This window comes from Crocodylus siamensis, chromosome 4 (genome assembly GCF_052110815.1).
Source record: "Crocodylus siamensis isolate JL-2025a chromosome 4, ASM5211081v1, whole genome shotgun sequence".
Lineage (NCBI taxonomy): Eukaryota > Metazoa > Chordata > Crocodylia > Crocodylidae > Crocodylus > Crocodylus siamensis.
In genome coordinates this window covers 225,324,083-225,344,466 of record NC_143398.1, presented here as the reverse complement: position 1 = coordinate 225,344,466, position 20,384 = coordinate 225,324,083, and the positions used below count along the sequence as shown (strand labels likewise).

At 37.8% G+C, this 20,384-nt stretch overlaps 1 protein-coding gene across 1 annotated transcript in view; it reads left to right on the top strand.

Moving 5' to 3' along the window:
* Window positions 1-20,384, top strand: part of ARHGAP15 (Rho GTPase activating protein 15) — a 507,565-nt gene that overhangs the window by 32,240 nt on the left and 454,941 nt on the right. The window lies entirely within an intron of this gene.

The window sequence follows — 20,384 nt, the reverse complement described above, 5'->3', positions numbered from 1 at the left end:
GATAATGACTTTCAAAAAGCCGGAGCCTGAATTGATTCAATCTTTGCAGGTTAGTCTAACCTGCAGAGATTAAACTGATTTGCAAGTGAATAGACATTCACTTTTGAATCAGGGTGCCTGCAGTGGCTCAGGCTAGAAGTCAGGGGGTGCTAGAATGAGCCCTCCATTCCCTTGTATAGTGCTGAGCTGAAGGGGGCATGGCCAGGTTCAGGCAGGACGCTATGATTAGGGAGGGGTTTAAACCCCCACTTGCCTGCACAGTCTGCAGCTGGAGTGTGCCTGAAGGGGGAGCAGAAAGCAGCCTTTGCCAGGCTTTTCCTGGCTCACTGCTCAAGGAATAGGGAGTGTTGCCTGGCCCTTGGCTACCACTCTGGGGCAAAGTGGGGGCGGGGGTGAGTGTGGGGGGGGAGGGAGAACTGGTTGTGTGGAGTGTATGCATATGTTGATGATAATGAGCTTTTCAATCTCCCTCTCCCTGCTTCTTCATACTGTCAACAGCAAACTGACGGTACTCACAGGTCCCATGCATGGCAAAGCAGGTCTGTTCACACACCTTTCTCTTTCCACTCTTGAACACTGACAAATGGTGGCCTTTGAAGCAAGCAAGTTAGCAGGGAGTTTATCAGAACACAAAGCTTATCAGACTATCAGGAAAACAAAGCCTTTCTTATTAGTTCAAACTCTTATTAAACAGCTTTTTCCAAGGCATTTGTAAGGAAAAAAGGAGGGATATTGCCAGAGACACATGCAAACACCTCTCAGCATTACCTAGCATGTGGGTGGTGTGGCCAGATTCCAGCTGGGGTCTGTGCCACTGGCATCCCTACTGTGGGAGAAAAGAGATTTCTGCATGAGCAAGTGAGGGGAGGGTGGGACAAGGCAAAGCCAGGCAGATACATACTGCTGTGCCTGAAGTCTCTACTTCCTTCTCAGCCAGCTGAAGCTCTGGCTAGGGAGGAAAGAGGCAGGGCCAGCCTGGCTCTCTGAAGCAAACGGCGCAGCCCAGCCCAGCTCAGGGCTGAAAAGCATTCTGGGAAGATGGGGGACTCTGATTTAAATTAAACCAGGAAGGGGTCTAGGACAAAAGTTCCATAAATCAGTTTGACCCAAATCAGTTAAGTCTGATACTACATTCAACCGGATTTATCTTAAACCAGATTCGGCCATTTTGAAACTGGCTTGTGTGCACTGAACTTATGTTCTGTTGCAGGTTAAAACCAGTTTTTGATGACTTACACTGGTTTATGTGTAACTTCTGTCCCTAGCCATTGTCAGAAATTCCTTCTAATCTCCAGTCTTAATTTCTTCTGCTGCAGATTGAGGTCATTGATTCTAGTCCTGCCCACAATGACCATACAGAAAAGCCCATCTCTATCTGCTCTGTAATCACTCTTCTAGTATTTGAAGAGTGTTATCAAATTCCACCACAGTCTTCTCTTCTCCAGACTAAATAACCCTAGCTCTTTCCACCTTTCCTTATACATTTTGCCTCCCTGGCCCCTAATAATTTTTGTTGCTCTGCACTGGACTCTTTCCAATCTGTCCACATTCTTTTGGAAGTGTGGATCCAAAAACTAGACACAAAACAGGACCCAAGAACAGGTGAATAGTATGCTTGTTGAATCTTATTGAGTTGATTGTGCACCATTTTTCCAGTCTGCCCAGGTCATTCTAGATCCAAGCCCTGTACAAAGAGCATTTGAAACTCCACCCATGTGTTGTCATCCACAGATTTGCTAAGAATGCACTCAATCCCATCATCCAAATCACTAATGAGGATGTTGAGCAATGCCAGTCATAGGACAGATCCCTGCAGAACCCCACTTGATACCTCCTCCCAATTAGATATTGAATGTTGAACTTTTTGGAAAACCACATACTTACCTTGTGTCTTATCAGTAATTCTGCTAGAAATCTTGGCAAATAGGAAACATTTTATTATGCCAACTTACAATAGTAATAAATACCACTTTTTAAATAAAGTATGAATAGTTAATACAATAAAAACTGCATAATCCAAGGGCGTATCATGGATTTGGGGCTAGACACTTTTAACATCTGCTCAGGAGCTCAACTCTCAGGCCTCAACATAATAAAATGAGGTTGTGGTGATGTGTAATGTTTACATTACCAAATATATTATATCATTTCTAAAAGCCAGAGGCTGAAACCAGGCAAAAGAAGAGGAACAGAAATTAAGTCTTAAATAAGGGAAAACTTTGCTAATGACACACACAAAATAGGCTAGCTGAAAGAATGACTGGTTTGCAAAGATCAGATACTGAAGTAATTTCAGTATTTTTACAGTGACAGAGTTGAGTCATTTTTTTAACCATTAAAAAGATTTAAAATAAAATAGTTAGTGATGAACTCTATTGCCAATTTTGTCCCTGCCCCTATACTCATCCTGAGCTACTAAACGAACTGATTGGTATGAGTCTCCCCTGGTTAATTTTCTTCCATAATGGTGGCAACTTGCAGCTGAGGCCATATGATGTTACAAAATTATTTATGCAATGTTAGCCACTTTTTTGGACTCCAGATCCTTTTTATTGTCATAGAATGCAAATGAGTGAGTGAACTACATTAGCTGGGGACAGATCCCCAAGTCTCAGTCACTCTTCACAACCATGTGAGCTATTAATTGTTCTGTTAATATAATGGATTCCTATGAAATATTCAGCTCTCTATGCGAGGTATTAAATGGAATAAGCCTGTTACAGCAATTATATTTTTTCCTATATTTTTCCCTCCAAGTTCAAAGTGAAAAATAACCCAAAACATTTCATTGAATGGCTTATAAGAAATACATTGTTTTAATCATTCTTCTTTTCAGTTGACTTAGATTAATTTAGCTCATGGAAACAACTTGTTATATTTCTAGTGAAAAATCTCTTCAGATCTCGGTAACTGATGAGATATTCATTTCCGTATGTTTACTTTCCATTATAAAAGTATCAGTTGCCTCAAACACATTGTACATATTGCTTTGTTTTTATCCTAAGTGACATGGTCTTCAGTTATGAACTTGAAACAATGTTTACAGTAATTTATTGGAAATACCATAATGCATTATCAGTTAGAACTGTACCTTTGAAAAAGTTTAAAAGTTAAGTATATTTAATGATGCCTAACATATTTTATTGGCTGTGTTTAACAAAAGGCACTAGGCTGCAGTTGTTTTTGACAAGCATGAAAACATCACAGCATGAGACTGCAAAAGGAATTATGTAGAGAAATTACAAGTGATCCATCTCTCAATGAATTATCCACCTCAATAGCCTGCAGAACTCAGCTACCAATTAACACCTACTTTATTACATGTTGGGATGTACTTAATAACTTTCATGTGTTTATGCACTATTACCTTGACTGATGCCTCTTGTACAATTAGGCATAATTGGCATATCAATATGCAAAAGTTAAAAGGATTAACCCTCTTAAAACTAATGAGCATTTCTGTATCCAGCTGCTAAATGAGACAAAATTAGCATTTTTCACTTTTGGGCAGGATTTTATCATGCAGTTTCTCATTGTTGATATTACCTTGTTACATAACTTTAGTTTTGGGGATAGTATGCTGGACTGTTACAGAACAAGGGTTCTAAAAAGTTAAATTAGACATAAATATTCACTGCTACATTGCCATAAGCATAGCAGATACAATATATGTTCATTGATAGGCAACTGAAAAGTTGCTTTGTGTGTTGCATTTGTTAGTAGCTAATTATAAAAAGAGGTATATTACTGAATATATGTCATTTTACCAAGCAAACTTGGCTCTAATACAATAGATTGAAAGCTTGCCATGCTACTAATTTCCTTTCTGTTTCAATTCTTTTCATCTCTTTTTTGCAGCGCAGAATTTTCTGACTAGATATCGACAGACTGAAAAGTATTTTGGCATATTTACTCAAATAAGCCTCTTAAAGTTATTTGCTAAACCCAAACTAAAAGCACAGTTCTTAAAAAAGAATTCCAAACGTTTTGAATTATACGCTCAAAATGCAATATGATTCAAATGCAAAAGAAATCACAGAAAAATCTGTATCACTTGCATGTTGACGTATCAGATCCTCCATTCCTGATTTGTAAAGGATTTGGGGGAGGTAATGGAATAAAGTTTATACACCCTTGTGTTTATCAAGCGCTTTGAAAGAATGCAGAGTTCATTCCAATTTTGAATAATGTATTCTTGTTCTCTAAATCATGAAATCCTCTTTCAGTGCTCTTAAGTAAACAACCTCAATTTTGCATCTAGAGAAACACAGAGCACCACTTAAAGATACATGTACCAATATGCCAAGTGAATCTAATTATATTGTGTTGCAAGGCGAAAAAGGAGCTATGCAATTTTCTATCAACATAGAATGTGGCTCTCTGTTATGATGCTTAGTGTATTTATGTCATTCTTTGATTGTACTAATTATCTATTCATTTCACATACACTATTTTTTCTCTTCAAATTTTACACTGGTTTTTGAACATGGAAATAATTGCAAGAAAGACTATGTTACTGTATTGCTAAGCTAGTAGAAATGCATTAGGATTATCTACTAATCTATACTCTGTTAATAACATCTTTTTCTGCTATTGATCATGGGTCATATCTTCCTGACCTAAACCATGGAAAACCCATTGACTTCAAAGGGAGTTTTTCATGGGTTAAGGCAATCAAGATGGACACGTTGGCACAACAATCAGTAGAAAAAATAAAATGAACCCCCTGATCTTTCATGGAAAAATCAAATACATTTATAAAAGATGTTTTGTGATTTATAGACAATGGGATATGTAATTTTGTGTAAGTGATTTGTGGTGTTGAAAGCACTGTGTTACACTTGTATGCACACCTGGGGCTATACTTTTGAAGGTAGATAGATCATATTCTATAGTGTAACAATGGAAGATCTGCAGCATACATTAACGGGGCCATATGCACTGTGCATTTTATAGTAGTGAAGATGCTAATGTGCAATACAGAAACGGACTGATGCAAAACTTAATGTAGATTCTCATGGTTTCGGTTTGTGTTATGGAGATGCTAGAGTATTCTGCAAAGGTTGGAACTGATATTAATGTATAGCTTAAAGATCATAAATCATGAAGCGGGATGCAGACTATAGTAAGCAAAGGCTTTTTCTGTGGTTAATCTTAGCACGTGAACCAGCAACGTACATGAATATTCACTGTTTCCATCTTTTAAATCCCAGGGAAGTGCATTTTGTTTCATTCGAAACAAATTCAAACAATGAAATGTCTTTTTTATTGGTGTTTATATTAAGAATTAGGGTCTATTTAGACATTTCAAAATGTTAATGTATTAGAGTTCTCTTTGATTAGATTAAACAGACTGGTTAGTTTATCTCTCTAATACATTATCAGAGAAACAGGAAGCAATTTCCTTTTGTTCCTTACTCCTGTGATCATAGCATACTTGCCAAAGTTATGGCTAGCCAAAAAGACAGAAATAAAATTGATAAAAATACAAGCCTTCTGTTTAACAGAGTTTTTTAGCCATATTATGAGATTGCTGGTTTGTACATGTTTACTTCAAATCAAGCTTATAGTCAAGTTTGAGGCTTTGTTTGTATAGATTGTCCTGAAGTTGATCCTGATATTTAATTAAAATGACACTAAATCACATTGAATTGATAAGACTTGGCATCTCAAACAAAGGTAATTGCCCGTATTGGTTTTCTACAAAAATAGAGCTGCTTGGAAAATGTGCAGCCAACACAGACTGTCAACTCCATTTATAGATCAATATGTGAAAACCATTGATCAGGCAGGCATGTGTAACTGTAACACTTTGCATTTATTTGTTGTTTTTATACTACATTAAAGCTTACAGGATTATCGGCTTCCAAAATATTTTGACTTCCTCATAAATATGTTATCTGTTTAATGTTAATTACAAGACAGATTACAGCCCTTTTCAGAATGTTTTCAGTTTCATTATTTTTCTGTCATTGCTGTAGGTTGTTTTAGCTGAAAAAGGATTATTCCCTTCTCTGAAAGATCATTAGAGCTTCTTCATAAACTTGTATATTTAATATAAGTTTTTGAAGATTCTTTTTTTTTTATAGTTTACCTATCTTTCCTGGAGAAAAATATGGGCATTGACAATGAATGGGTTTTCTAAATTCAGAATTGCAGACATTTAGCCATGTCAAAATTTTAATGTATTAAATTTCATATCACAAATAATATTTTATTTTATTCAACTAAGCCTGACCATTCTTTCCTGTCTCCAGTTCTTAGTCTCTTATGCAGAAATACAAAAACAGAAGCCATCATTATAAAGGAATAGTTTTGACCACCATATATAAGTTGTACCACAGTTGTGGTACATGCAAAAAAGAGTCTGACAGCAGTGATAGAAATATTAATGCCCCTTAGGTGACAGACTGATGGTTGTTGGTAAAGCCTGACATTTGTTGGCAACTGCTTTATTCTGCCAAAATTTTAAGTGTTAAGGATAAAAGAAGATGATTTGAGATAAAGCAATGACTTGAATGAAAGTCCTATTTTTCTGTCATGAACATTGTTCATAGAATTGTAAAAGTCAGAAATGGGTAAAAGACCTGTTAAATAACTCGGTCTTTCCATTTTATTTTCCTTCACTGTTGAGAAGAATTTTTATATGCCTCATCTCTGTATGGCACACTATGTAGTTCAAATCTATTTTATATTCCTAGTTTAAAATGGCATTTTAGATTTATTCTCTTTTGAACTTTAAAAAAAGTTCACAAATTGAGTTCAGTCATTCATTCTTTAGACTCCAGTCCTTTAAACAGTTGAAAACATATTTAACTTGAAACATATGATTAATGACATTGAAATCACTGAAAGCATTTATGGGAGAGGTGCTGGCCTTGGGGCAAAACTCCATTGAAACAAACTGTATTGCTTTGTGTTGGCCTGGGCCTGCAAGGTGCAAAAATGGCACACCTCATAAACCATTTTTGGTTACCAGATAGAACTGAAAAATTAGAGCCAAGATAAAAGATAAATTGGACTATGTAAGTTGCTCTACTGTCATTTTTATGACTATTGATTTCTTATCCAACTATTTTTTGGTCTTATTGACAAGTGTTTTCACTTTTGGAAATGATGATTCAAGAACGAAGCTTTGTTTCCAGAAAACAGTTCCAAAATTCCTTTTGCCATCATACTTTGTTGCAGTGCAAATATTTGTTGCATATGTGGAGCATGCACACCGGAACTGAATTGATGTTAGCTAAATATGCAGAAGTTAATGTTATTGTTTAACTCTCCATCTATCTGTATTCAGGGCATTTTCACTAACATTTCAGCAGCATAACTTGATAGACAACATCATAATGAGATCTGAAATAAAAAAAAAAAAGATCAGTACATATGTGGCCTTAAAAGCCAGGCTGACTTCATTTCAGTTTTATTGAGGGTGTGGTGGATATAACCAGTTTGGCTTCCTTTTTAAACCAAACTGAGGTTCAGAAAAGATATTATGTGAGTTGGAATTGCTGATTTTGACTTTTACTCAGTATGATGCATGGGTAGGAAAAAAGTTCAAAAACGTCCTTTTTTTTTTCAATCTTACATTATCTCATGCTGTGAAAATCTTTACTCTATTTACCAAGCACAAATTAGTCTTGCCAAAGGTTCTGAAAGTTTACTACTTGAGCTTAGATCCTAATACTTCAAAGAGAGATGCAACTCTACAAATTAGTGTGTGTGCTCTGCCATGGCTATTTTCACTTGAACTTAACTAAATTCGTTTATAATTTACCACTGATTGAACGCTGCCATGAATGTGCATGGGATACATTTTTTAAAGTTAGTCCTCTGATTACTAATTTGAATCAAAAACTCTAACCTTGTTAGCATCTGGACTTATTTCCATAATAACAACCCCTTCAGAACCTACAAAGTAATGAATAATTGACAACAAATGAAATGTTTTGATAGTTGTCGGCACAAAGCATGTTTAATGTTTTGTGTTGCTTCCTAGCTAATTATGTAGATGACACATTTGTCAGACCTTGACTGCCATTAGAAACGTGTTTCCAGAGGGGAGAAAAACAGGCTATTCATAGAGTAATTAACTAGAATGCTCAATGACCTGTGAGAGATTCAAATGGCTGCCAGTTCAGACATTGTTTTGTTACAGAAGCAGAGGGGTAATTAAAATTCCAAATTACAGTGCTATGATGAAGCATTTGTTTGTTGACAGTATACTCTTACTCTAGTTTGTTAATTCTTTTTTAAATTGCTTCTAATCCATTTTATAGCTTTAGGAGTTCCGTCTTTGAATTTACTGACAACTAATATTATGGTAAATTGTTCTTCAGTGGAGTACTGCAGGCTTGGCAGTTTCATGGGAGCACAAGGTGGGTGGGATAGAATAGCTGTTCTCTCCGTGAACTGACATACCATGTGCTGTCATCGAAACGCGACTAACGCGGCACATCTTGTGAAATGATATGTTCATAATTCTGTGTTAAGGAAGATGTCTAGTTACAGGAGGAAATGATTCAGATAAACTAATAATAATCTAACAAATTGACTAAGGTGTCTTAAGCCATTACAGAAGAACCTATATATGTTTTGGATGACGATGATGATTATTTAGGTAAACATTTTGGGAACCTGAGATCTAGTCAAAAGCTGGGGTTTAGAAAGCAGTAGCCTGCATGAAGAAACCTAATGCAGAGCATGAAGAATGGTGTATTTCATAAGAGCAGATTATGTCTTTTGCAAACAAGCTTCCTAGGCAGTAATGGACATGACAGGATAAGAGGTCTTTTCAGTAAATAAGGGGATTGTTTGCAAGTTGGAAGTGTTAAAGTTCGCTAAACAATGAATTAAATGCAAGCCCAAGTGAAATATTTATTTACTTTGCCAAAAGTGAGAATATGGTTTTGTTAAAAAGATCTGACAGAAGTAACATGGTGTTTGATACAGGGGAGCTGACAGCGGCATGGAGTGAGCGCTGATTATCCTGAAGACACTGTCAGCTAGGATTGATTTCCACTTTCTCCGTTTATGTAACGGTTCCTGTAATACAACTGACCCCGAATCACGTTACCTTGTCATTTCTCTGCATGGATCAAGACGAGATGAGCTGAAAATAGCTAGGCACTGACCTTGAACTTGCCAGAAAAGTGAGAAGTGACAGTGGATTTTTTGTGTGTAGTTCATGTGCAAAGATGAAGCCAAACTGTTATACAGTTGAGTTCACTGCAGCAGCACAAGGGGGCAGAGCAGTACTAGAGATTACAGGTGAAACAGAGCCTTTAGTTTTATTTGATGCTGCAGAAACAAGTCTTTTCCAAATAGCTCTCGTGTTCTTAAACTGGAGGGAGACAGTAGATAGAAGCATCACTGTTTAATCAAAATCTTTGTTTCCATTATTTGTAATTTGAAAATATAATTAGCAATCATTAGGATTACTTAACTCCTTTTTAAAGGATTAATTTGAAAATTGTTGCAGAATTTCACAATGAGCTCTGTAGAAATATTCTTCTCTCTCTTTTGCAAAATCAAGTGAGTGAGTAATTTTTATTTATATAGCCATAAATCCACCCAAGACTTTGGGGAAATTTGTCAAATGTGATTTTTTTTCCTAAAAAAATTAACCCAAAACTTCCTGAGCTAGGAAACAGTTTAGATCAAAAGTATTAATTTCAAATGTATAGATTGGTAAAAGGAAAATAAGGTAAAAATATAAAGGAAAATATGCAGCTGAGTGTGCAAGAACCCAGGTATGGTTTGTAATATCTGTATTGAAATCAACTGCACCACAGGGGGAAAAAATGGAAAAGTTATGAATATTTTCTGCATCTACCAAGCTGAGTACATAAAAAAAATACATAATCTTCTCTTTTGTTTTGCACATTCCTCTTTTTCCTTTTTCTTTTGCTTGTATAATTCTAATCAGTGTATTTGCTCTGGTTCCCCAACCCTAACCTATGGAGGTTCAGACTGTGATGCCATTACACAGTTCTCCACAGTGGAACCCATTTAGGAGTTGACACTTACGCAGGATGTGTCTCTTGTTGGCTCTCTTTCTTTGGTCAGTAGAGCTTCAGGCAGTAAAAATACACACCATAAAACATTGCTGCCTTCAGTTCCCCTCTTCACTTGGTGAGCAGGATGTTGGCAACATCAAGGAATACATGGCGGCTGAAAAGGTTGGGACTCTCAGTCATCATCTAAATCTAAGCCTCACTCTACGCACATGACTTGAGGCTCGCCACTACTGAGGACTGGCATGGTTCCTCTCAGACTTATACTTGGCTCATCTCTTTATCAATTTAGGTGGTGGAGCTATAGTTCCCTTGCTCTTAAAGCATAAGCATTCCCTAATGGGATGATTAGACAAGAGTTCCTAAGGTACAACCTGGTTCAAAGGTGCTGGCTGCAGAAATCTTCCCCAGAGTTTTACTGCTTTCATTGTGCCAGGCTTTTAATATGGGGCCCTGTTCCCTGATGTACTGGATTCCGTTTATTGCGGCCATCTGTTTAATTACCCTCTCAAGTTTCTTTGAGGGAGGGATGCTTAAAAGTATCTTACCCTACCTCTGAATCTTTCTTTTCTTTAAGAATCTTGGGAAAATTAACAACCGTTTTCAAAAAGAACATTAAAAAATGATAAACAGCAGCAAACCCGACCAGTAAAGGTCCTGAAATTGATACTAGTTTTCCAAAATTAAGAAATGTAGGATTGTCATCAAGTAAATCAAGTAAATCATACAGTCCCCATTTTGAAATTATTTTATGGTTGCATATGCTTTATGGACCTCTTGAAAGGGATCATTTATGATACTAGGAATGTAGGATATGAGAAAGGGATATATTAACTGTGGAGGCATACAGTCATTTGCTGCACCTGGTCCACATTCATGTGATTTACTTTAAGCAACCTAAATGTAGACGGGAGCAGTGTGTGCAGTCATCCCTGGCTTCTGGGAGTCATGCAGGGAAACCAGAATAAACAACTCAGAGTGGGGGAGAGGCAGGCAGGATTGCAGGATTGTGCGGGGGCGGGTAGCAGGGAGGGGCTGGTGTGTCCGGGGAGGAGTTGGCAAGATTCAAGGGTGCTGATGGGTTTGTGGAGGGGGGTTGGTACATGCATGGGGCGATGGTAAAAATAGCCTGTCAGGTCTGGGGTGAGCAGTTGGGCTTTCCCAGGTCCAGGGCTGTATCTTGAACATGTACAGGTGTTCACAATATTGGGTTAACCCTTTCTTAGAGTGAGTTAAGCTAATTTTGATCTAAATTAGCACACCTATAGACGTGCACGAATGTAGATTGGGAATACCATTTCAGGGGGCTGAGGGCGGGGCGGGATTTAAGCTCTCTGCACTCCTGTATGATTGAGCATTTAGACTGACCTAAACCTGGTTAGGTTGATCTAAATGTAATGCCTGTGCCTTATGGTCCATCTAAAATATAGTTACAGATTGAGGTAACTGTTTGTTGAAGAAGTTCTATGATTAGATCCATAAAACCTGTTGGTGATAAATCCACAAATCTTATTACACTTTCCTGTTTTCAGTTACAGAATTGAAGGTTACACTGAGTTTGTTAAAAAATTGTATAAGCATTGCAAAACCAAGTTTAGCTTAAAAAGACTGACTTCAAGCTTTCCATTGAAATTATGCAAGATTTGTGGGCTTGATTTTAGACCAGGTAAAAAGTAACATCTCCCACAGAATTTCACTTATATTTCTTGATGTGTTCAAACCTAAAACCCAGTCTAAAGCTTAGAAATGGTTGATGCAAACACACATAGTTCAAAATCTTTTTGCATAAACCTCTGGACAACAAAGCCATTGAGCTGTCACAATTAAGACATTGAATAGTCTGAGAGACTCAACATAAGATGTATAAATAAATAGAAAACCTTTAATTTATTATTTTTGTAGCTTAGCATCTAATTCAAATGGAAATGGTCCCCTTGTTTTTGTGTCAACTTCACTACTTAATAGGCCACTCTACATGTCCTATATTTTTTGCAAGAAGCAAATAAAAAATCTCCTTGAATCCATTCTGAAATTCTGAAATGTCTCCTTTAGATTTTCACGTATCTCTTTATTACTTCTGTATGCTAACTCCCAGCTACCATGTGTGAAGATATGTTAGAAGATATGTGTACTCTGTTCTGAAACTAAAATGCTACTAAGAAATATAAAACTAAAACTCTTGGTCCTATTAAAACAGTTGGATGCAAGACAAAACTGTGCCCTGGCTTTAGGCAGAACATTCATATTTTATCAGTAGTATTTCATTTGGGTTCCATGCAAAAGTCTTTCATTCTTCCCATCTGGTGTGGCTTAGTAGATAAGGCACTGAACTACAACTGAAGAGACCTGGATTCTCTTCCTTTCTTGGCCATTAGCCCGATGGGCAAGTTTGAGCGTGTCATTTTACCTCTCTGGACCTCAAATCTGTATCAGTAAAATGAAAATTTTGATGATGCTTACATCTTCTGTATAGATATTTGATATCTATACATTAAGAGCTCAGTATAAGAGTTAGGTGTATTGTGACACTTTGACCTTGGTGAACATGAATAAATTCTGTTTCCATAACATTAACTCCATTAGTCTAGATGGAATTACTCCACATTTATTCTGGGATTCAAGAGGAAGCACAATACTGCCCAAGGGCTTTAAGTCATCTTCATTTGCTGTTCTGAAGTTCAACTACTTAAAAGTGTTTTAACCCTCAAATGAACTTCTTGATTTTACCTTCTCAATAATCATATTCTCCCCCTTAAATTTTGTACACATGGATTTTTTAGCTCTATCAAGATTTTTTAGTTCATAGTTAGAAAACATATCTGAATAATAATATTTTCAGGGATTTTCCTATGCAATATTTGTAGATGAGCCCTGAAACAAGGAGCACAACTAATAGCAAATGTTTGTTTTTCACATTAATTTTTATTTTATTTTAGTTAAGTCTAACACATCTAACACACTTCTTTTCAAAATGTCAGGAGATTTGAAATATGTAGGTACTGAAACTGAGATTATATAGAAATTCCCACAGCTAGTTTTGGGCACCTGACCTGCACAGTTTCCCACAGGGGAAAAGTAAGCTCTATTTCTTTAAATTTCCAATGAGAAGGGACATGTGTCTCCTTGCATTGAGTTATATTATATCACATCATGTGACACCAATTGACCCAATGCAATATGACAGGAGAGGTAAAGAAACAGTGGTTATTTTGTTTTGGTTTTGGGGTTTTTTTGTATAAGTGTCATAAAATAATTGAAATTCAGAAATTATGAAATAGATATCATTTTTGGCTTGCTCTAATTACATGCAAAATTGCACAATATAAAGACACGGTTATAGGTGATGTTATTTAATATACTGATCAAGGACAGAGCCTTTGTTGTACAGACAAATAATCAATGGGAACAGTCTACTGTCTTTAACTGGACAGAATTCCCTTGGAAGCCAATAGCTGTTCAGGATCATACCCTATAACATTAATATGGTTAATAATATCTTGTCTTCTGCATGATCCTTGCTCACTAGAATTCCACACACATTAGAAACTGAAATACAGTTTTTGTCATGTATAGTCTCACAGTCGTCAGTACACTGCACACTCTGGTTCATTGTGAATCCACATGACCAGAGAGAATGGAATTCAGATCTTCCTGTTCCGAAAGCCAAGGGCCCTAGAACTTGGGTTAAAGAAGGATCTATTTTAATAGTACAAGAGTAAAGGACAGTGCTACATCTGTAAACCAGTTACTTCACGACAGTTTTGGGTAGTGGGTATAGTAAATTTTTGTGACAATTATGGAGGTTTTTTGATAAATGATTATATTACTAACTAACTTTGTAGTCCACGGGTGCTTAACCGCCAGCCCATAGGTCAAATACAGCCTGTGGAGCCTTGGAATCCAGAACACCCAAGGGCTGGGAAATCTGGTGGTGGGGGAGCACTGGCAGTTAATACTGCTACCCTCCCAGCTGCCAAAATCCCAAACTGGAACTGGATCATTCCCCTCCCCCTGCAAAGGTGGATTGGGACTGGGCCATGCCCCCTTCCCTCTGTGCAACTGGACTGGGGCCAGGTCAGGCCCTGCGCGCACCCCCCCTCCCGCCCAACACACGCAGTTTGGGGCAGCCCATGCCCTCATCCCTGGGTCTGGGTCATGCCCCTTTCCCTCTGCCTGACCAAGTTGGGGCTGTGTCTTGCCCTCCCTTGATATGACTAGTTCAAGGCCAGATCACTCCCCCTCCCTCCATGTGGCTGAGCCATGCCCGCTCTCCAGTGGAGCTGGATTAGGACTAGGTCATGCACCCTCTCCCCTCCTTCCCCCCTGGAGCCAGACTTAACCCTCTTCCTCTGCATGGCTGGATCAGGGCGGGCTGCTCACCACCCCACTCTGCATGGCCCACTGAGTCACTGCTGTGCCTACTCCAGTGCCACGTTGGGTCCACCAGCTGGATCCAACCCACAGAGGGAGCAAGCACTGGATGAATAGGTTGTATACCAGTGGAGTGGCCTAAAAGGTTGAGATTAGGAATAAATGTACTGGTTCCAAATACATAGGAACCCTAGTTTCCTCTCTGAATCCACTTCCTTTTCTGGAAGCGAATTTGAAAGGTTCCAAAACGTTCCATACACATTTCCACCTCCAGTCCCCTCCCAAAACACTACAAGAAAGGTTGCTCTCATGGATTTTTCATCTGTGGCCAGAAATGAAAATACTGCAGCTGTGATGAGAGAATCTGTTCTTGTGACATTTTCAGCCCCAAGGCATATATAGTACCTAGATACACATCCAAACGTTTGACTACATATCTGAATTTCAGACCTGAACTCCAAACCATCTGAGGTTCAGATCAGCCATTCTGTTTTCCTTAAAAGCTCATTCTTCTTGGTTGTGAATTCTGAAGTCAGACTTTTACTTTACAACCTCATTAAACTGAAAAAAAAATGTTTAAAAATTAAAGTGCCAGGTGGCGGCTCTTTTCAGTAGCTGGCTACTTCAACTTTGAGCTTTCCATTTTTTATCAGCAAAAGATAAACTGAAAGTTCCCAGTGTACCCAGTTTAGATCTTTTTCTAAATTAACATGTAAATCTGGAGTGGCCACCTGTAAGCACTAAAACCTGAAGACATTTGGACACATGTTAAACGCATTTGTTAAAAGATCAAATTGGCACTTGGTTGCACTAGTTTTGAGGAACCATTTTACACTAAAGATGCAAAAAAAAAAAAAAGAAACAAAAAGAAAGAAAATTAGAGATTTAACCCCTTCATTCCTAATTCATTTTTTTAATCCACGGGAGAGAAGCGGCAACTGGGGTAGGTAAGCTGGTGAGGGGAAGGAGAATGAATAGTGTGGCAATGGCATGAATGTGTCTGGATTGCAGAGAGGGTGAGACAGTGGGTAGTCAAGCAGAGAATCAGGAGCTGAGGGATTTAGTAGGCAGATGAACCCAAACAAAGAGTGTGGGGAGAGGCCAGTGAGATGCAGAGGGGAGATGCAGCTGTGTGTGGTGCAGCAGAGTGGCTGTCTGCCAGCTGGTGGAGAGGTTGAAAAGACACAATGCAAGCATGTGGAGGAGCTGTAGATTTGGTTTAGGAGAACTGGTGTTTTTACAGAAAGGACTGTATCAAGCTGGGAATGCTCCAGTCCTTAGGTACCTTGTACTAGAGGTGTAAATTAGAACATCCCTCATCTATTCTAGCTCACGCTAGGTCCAGCCAATGAGAAATCTCATAGATGCTATTAGCTCTCAGACAGCCTCCATTTCCCATGCACTGGGATGCTCCATCATAAAGGAGAGTTTACTCATATGTTGATTTATACCTTATTTACAGCATGACTGCTCATCCTAGGCTCTGGGATTCTTGATGACCTAAGTGAAATAAATGTACCAGCCTATGGGTATGTGCAAGTGAAAAACACACACGTGTGGCAGAAGTTCATTTAAAAACTGTAATCAATTTTTAGGACTGTTTCATTTTTATTTTTCTGGGTATCTCTCTTTCATGTTTTTTATGGTGGATGAGTCTGGATACATTAAAATCTACCTTAAAGTACTTTCCATTTATCACACAGTTTTCTTACCTAGAAATTCCCAGTGCAACCCCTGCTAATGTTTGATAGGATTTGTACCTGGTAGATTCTAAATTACATTAATGCATAAAGCTAGCAAAGCCAGGCTCCCTATTGTTACAGTTATTAAAGCTGTAACTGAAATGGTATCTTTCATATTGATCTTCAGCTAGCAGCTCTTATCCAGAAGCTTTGTTTCACATTAAAGACACTAATGATTGTCTCCACAAAATGAGCAGCTTAATAGTCAGAAAAAGTTAAATGAAAAAAAAAAAAAACTTTGATAGCTACCTTTGATAGCTCTTCATTCCAACATCTCTCATAGCCACAAAGTGCAAGCCAAGCATTAATAGACCTTTTAATAAAATGACTTAAAAGAAATCAATGGGATTTTTCACAAAGGCTAATTTCTAGCAAGATATAGTATTTAAATGTTTGCATTCCTTTCTCAGAGAGTTTGTGTCCTCCTGTCACAGACAGACTTTTTTCCCTTAAGTTTTCAAGATACCATTTTTGTTTGTTTTTAAAGGCTTTCTTTGATTTATTACATCACTGGGAATTAAAATACAATTAAACAACATACTAATCTAGCTGCCTTATAGATTGACCTGATTCCTTTGGCACAGTTCAGATTGTATTTCATCAAGAGTAGGAAAGCCAAGGCAACATCATCCTGGCCATGTCTATATGAGATGCTGCCTGTGCAGTCGCTTGTTGCTAGTGCACGGTAGCGTCACCTAGCACAAAGTGTGATGCGATGCTCAGGACCAAATTAACCCTTTAGTGGGTCCTAGGCAAACAAACTTGTGGGCCCCTACTTAATACTGTATATTTATGTTACTTTTTCACTCAATGATCATAATATGTAAAATGGGCACAACTGGACCCCTTTTTCACTTAGGGCCCTAGGCATGTGCCTAGTTTGCCTGTACGTTATTCTGGCCCTGGCGATGCTGCTGCATAGCAGTAGCAAGCCACTGAGCAGTGAGAAGCTGTTCAGCACCACTACTCCACAGCAACTCTTGTCACTGCACAGTCATTTAGTACTTGTGTAGGTAATAAATGACTGCACAGTAACAACTGCGCAGTCAGCATCTCGTGTAGATGCAGCCACTGTGTCTGTGAACTCAGACCCAACTACCAGTCTTAATAGTAAGGAGGGAGGAATAGACCAGTTTGAAACAATAAATTTAGCTCCTCTTCAAGGTTGTCTCTGCCACTGGGTCTCTTGTGGACCCCTAAGTGATTTTAAGATGTCTCCTTATTGGAATGCTTGAGGGAGCATGACTACCCACCCTCTTAACATGTGGATGTACTCTAAGATTTTCACTTTATAGATAAAAAAGGTTGATCTCTGCAAGGTCTGTCTCCTTTTGGGCACTGATAATGAAGACAGTGATAATGGCTGAGGATTATAGGAGAAAATTGTATTTTTTGCACTTCATTGTGATTGGGTATGGGAGGGTTTAGCATTCTTGCTGTTTTTCTTTTTTGTTTTCTTTTTGCTTTGGGCTCTAATTTTGGACATAACAGTTCTCAATATTTGGCAAAGGAACCACAATGCTAGAGAAGTAATTTTCATGTGTTCATCTCTAATATAAGTACAAATTGTTAAATGAAGCTGAACTTTTTGTCATTTTAATATAGATGATTTGACATATGCCTTTTTTAAAAATAGAATGCAAAAGCAAACAGCAAAGAAATTCTATGGATGGCCAGTATATAAATTATGTATCTTTACACATGAGTTATAATGACTTCTTTATAAAAACAGCATGGTGGAAAGATATTATGATATTTCAGAATAGACTGAGCTTTTAATACAAAAGTATGATATTGATTAATACTTATTCTGCTTCTGACTATGATAGCAGAGTATATCTCCCGTGCTTCAAAAATGAGGGGTTCTTTTGTTTCTGAGACGTTTATGGTACACTAATGGTAGAAAAGCGTCTATCCCATTGATAAGCTTAGGGGAGGAATCCACAAGGAAATTGAAATGAGAGGCATTCATAATGACAGGGAACCTGAATAGTATAGAAGCATAGGGTCTCGGGCAGCTTTCCCCATCCAGGTTTTGGGTGTCAAACCCTCCTGTTTCTCCTGCAGCTTGCACAAGATAAAAGGAAAGAACTTGGATGAAGCTATACACAGAGACACATTCTGGCCACTCATTATTTATTATAATTTTAGTTCCAGGTTTCAAAAACAATTAGGGAAACTGCTTAATATGAAAATGACTCTAATTACTTGTTAATTGAGGTTATCTGCTTCACATTATTCAAAACGTAAATTGTGTTGACACTTGTACCCAGAAATGATTACTTAATAAACAAAGTGAAGATGCATCATAAATAAAAATGCTACCCTTTGGTGGTAGCTATATTCATCCAATATCATTTCCTCACAACAGAGACATCAAGGAGCTTATCTTTATTAAACTCAAGAGTTATCTCCAGTGAATGATACATTTCAAACAATGAAAAGATAAGAGAATTGAAATAGGGAAATAATGGATTGACCAATCCTCAGGTGGCAAAAAAAAGTCAATATTTAACTTTACCAAATTTGTTTGCAGTAAGTTCATGGGAGTTTTTCAGTAAAGCCTCATTCCACAAGAATGATGAAATGAAATTGTACCTCAAAAAAGAATGCAAAGTAATTGAATCAGGAAATTAAAAGTATCAGTTCATCTTTAGTTGATCTTTAGATCACAGATATGCACATTTATCATATAAGTCTTAGTTCTTGCCTTTTATAGTCATCATCCAATTCTTGGGAAGTACAAAAGGAAGATTATCATAACTGTTTTAGGGGCCATATTAATATGGAGAAGGTATCAGGCCAATCATGCCTGACAATCTGATACAAAGTAATTACATGCTATTACACTATTTCATATAAACTGTACCTATATTTATTGTGCATCATTGTCTTCCAGGATCCCTGCCTCCTTCAAAACCATATTCATGCTCTACTGTTTGCAAAAAGCTGATTTCACCATTAGATTGTGTCATTGGACCAGTTTGCAATCTAACGCCTTGATCTTGTACAGTTGAAGTCAGTGCCTTTGGCATTGACATCAATGAGTGTAAGTTTGGACTTAGCCTCAGATGATTCTCCAAATATAGGCCACAGGCATCTTATAAACTTAAAGCCTATTCTTAAAATGCCCGTTTTCCAAAACAGTTGTCTACCTTAGAGATAAAAAATATGTCCATATTGAAATCGATAGAAACTTTGTCATTGACTTCAATGGAGCCCAGATTCCAAACTTGTTCAGGGACTTGGGACATGTCTGCAACCTGACAGGAATATGTTCTGACTGAAATGACCTTAAGCATGCCAAGCCCCCTGTTGCTGCTCCTGAGCTACATACTCAGAAAAATTGCCAGGTAATCTCAGCAGCAGCTCTCGAACAAACTGGAGACGAGGGTTTATAGAACAAAGACTCCTCAGAATATCTTCCATGGCATGTTACTGAGTTTGAAGCACATAGTGAGTGGGTGGGTGGGATATGCTCTAAACAGGACATGCTGGAGCATAATTAATGTTGCAGGGTTATTGCCTTATCTTCTAGTATTGCTTCTCTTTTAACACTAACATAATGAAGAAATTTGCTGGGCGGGTTTTGGCCTACTTCCTTTTCGAAAGCCTACAGATATTGAAGTTTTGTTCTTGAGTTTTTCTCTATTGACCAAATTTCCAAAAGAATTCTGCAGAAAAACTGTTTCTATCAAAAATAGTACATGTGTGCTTAATCACATTGTCTCAGGGTGGATTGCCTGGCATACGTTCAGAAGACCTATGACATCTAAGCAGAACTGTAACACTTGCTTCAGGTTCTTTAGCTCTCTTCATCTCCTAGCCAGCTTTTCCTCATTTAAATATATGGAGAGGACAAAGATATTGTACGCTGGTTTTTCATGTATTCAATCCCATAGCGGTATTGTTCTCAGAATTAATGACCACAACATTAACACTAGACGAGCGACTCTCGTTCTTTTCTAGGTCATATTTTACCAGTGAACAACAGAAAGTGGCAAAATTCATGAGTGGAAGTTTCAGAGTAGTATTTGTGATCAGAATAGTGTGTCTGGTTTATTTCCTCCAATTTCACTCTGTTTGACATTGAGATTGAACTTTGTTCCTGACTTGTAGCCTGTGGCATTAGAATGGGGAGATGAGACATCACTGAGCTGTAGAGCACACATAAAAAGAGAAGATGTATAAAAACTGAAATGACATGGCAGCTGAAGCAGCTTGTTGCTCAGCTTGGTTGCGTGTTTGAGTGGAAAAA